Source organism: Ceratotherium simum, chromosome 17, assembly GCF_057802395.1.
Source record: "Ceratotherium simum simum isolate JZ-2026a chromosome 17, ASM5780239v1, whole genome shotgun sequence".
NCBI lineage: Eukaryota > Metazoa > Chordata > Mammalia > Perissodactyla > Rhinocerotidae > Ceratotherium > Ceratotherium simum.
The window spans coordinates 49,588,050-49,590,720 of NC_141916.1; positions in this window are offsets into that span (position 1 = coordinate 49,588,050).

The window sequence follows — 2,671 nt, forward strand, 5'->3', positions numbered from 1 at the left end:
AGTGAAGCCTCTCTTTCTCCCCTCCAGCTCTTCCAACAGTTGTGGAAGCTCTAACTCCCTTCATACTAAGAACAGTGTAGCTTTTATTTCCATGACCAAATTGGTCATTGCTTAAAAATGATTGCCATGAACAATTAGATTATGATTCTTTTTTTTCTTCCACTTAATCTCAAATTTAAGAAATGAGATTTTCTTACAATAGAAATGATAGTGAAAAAAAATGATTTAACATCACAGGAAAAAAACCTCAGAGCAAGCTCCATTTTGACCAACATTGGATAATCATAATGTAGCACTTTATCTGCCTTATAGTGTGCACTTAGTAAATAACTGCTAATGAGTGAGTGCATGAATTAATGAGTGAGTGAAGGAATGGAAGACTTTATGTGCATCTGTATCCAAGTTGCTCTCTACTCATATTATTAAAACATAGATCATGGTTGTTTTAATTAATTCTCTCTAGATTTATTTAGCACAATACCAAGGACTTGCAACTGCTTGCTGCTTTTTTTGGTGAAAATGATGAGTAGTTTTGGGAGCCATTCCAGCACAAAATTCTAGGAAATCCGAAGATACATCTGTAACTATTTTAGGGTCTTCCAGAGGTTGGAGATCACACCTGCTGTTATGAATTGTTTTCCAAGGGTGGATATACATATATATATATATATATTTTTTTTTTTTTAAAGGGCTGGACTATTAGATTGGAGTTTGAAGAGTTCAAGTCCTCTTGTTTTTTTTTTCTTGGAATCCAATTCTGCATGATAAATAGCAATAATAATCATTTTGTTTGTTAAAGTCAATGGCCAATCCTCACCAAAATAAATCATGCTTATAATTTAATTGTAAGACTATAACCTTTAAAAATTAAGAAACAATTTAATCATGCTTCGAATTAGACCAGCATTTTTTAAACACACACATATAGTTAACATTACTGTATGCTCTGTATTGAAGTCAAACTAAAATATGAATGTAACATTTAGATGTTTGTAATTTTAAAAATATAGATGAATTACATGGAAAAGTCAAAAATTCTGTATTTTGCCATTTTTTTCTAAGAATTTCTTTTCTCTTCTTCTTCTTTTTTTTTTTTTTTTGCTGAGAAAGATTCACCCTGAGCTAACATCTGTTTCCCATCTTCCTTTTTTTTTTTCCCTCCCCAAAGCCCCAGTACATAGTTGTATATTCTAGCTGTAAGTCCTTCTAGCTCTTCTACATGAGGCATCACCATAGCATGGCTACTGACAGACAGGTGGTGTGGTTCTACCGGTGGAAACCAGGCATGGCCACCAAAGCGGAGCACCAAACTTTAACTACTAGGTTATCAGCACTGGCTCAGAATTTATTTTCTTTAATTTGTATTTTTCATGGATGGAATAAGAAAGTAATAAGACAGGATAGTTTCATAATTATTGATAATGAATGTGTTGATAAGTAATGGAGTTTGGAGAGGTCTTTTTGTTTGCTTGTTTTCATTGATAAACATTTCCTGTGTTCTAGCTCTATGCTAGGTACTGTGCTAACCAGTGCGGATACAATGATGAATTACACTTGATAGCTACCTTCTTGATGCAGTCACATAACAGACAATTCCAGGAAAAAAAAATAGGTAAATGGTATAGTAGAATAGGTAATGAAAAAAAGGATCTTTTGTTAGACCAGACACTGCAGTTACATATAATAATCTCATCTACTTTCCATAGCACCTTTCAGAAACTCTCATAGACGAGGAAACCTACTCTGGGACGTAGTATTCCTAGCCCAAGTTAACGAAGAGCAGCACTAGAATTTATACCTAGGTCTGTCTGGACCCTAGAGGCGAACACCAAATAGTCCTGTATTCCAGGAGTTCTTGGCTACCGGTCACAGTCCCTCTGGCCATGTGTTTAGCATAATCCAGTCCATTCTCTAAAGGCCTTGTGGGCTCTTCAAATGGGAAAACGTTTATAGGGTGATCCGGGTCTCTATATTTCTCATTCCTGAGGCTAAGAGGGCTCCGTTGCTTAATTAAGCCTTCACCAGCTGGCAGAGGCAATTGCAGCAGAAGGTAGGATGTGGATTTATTCGGGTTTGTTTCAGTATCAAATACATATTAACAGCTCATTATTTGTTGCTGTTAAATTGGTGTAAACTCTTTTTACATGAGTTCTCCGAGGTTTGGACCTCAATTCCTCATCTGTGGATTATAGACTAAATAATCCGTAAACTATCTTTCAGGAGTAAGTAGCCAAATAGTCGTAAGATCTTAACTGCTGTATCACAGTTTCTGGTGCTTCACACATGTTGAATGAATAAATACAAAGGATTTAAACACAAGTGTTTGGGCGAGAGAAGCGCAGCGAAATTTGGATGCCCTATTTTACCTCTCCTAAAGGTCAGTTTCTGATGTCAAGATGTCGTGAGGAGGGAGAGCCCCTCTGCCGCGCTCCAACAAAGGGACAGCAGCGCTAGCTCAGAAAACTCCAGATCACAATGCAAACCTCAGACGCACCCTTGCTTTCCCTGACTCGCCAACTCGGCCCCTGCGCCCCCGTCCCGGGCGGACTGGTGGGTGGGAAAGGGCATCAGGCGCCTTTAAATGCTAATGAAGCCGATGCCCAACTCGGGAGCCAACTTTCTCCACCCTCTTCCCTCGCCCGCCCTTCCCTCCCGGGCCGGTGCGCCGCCT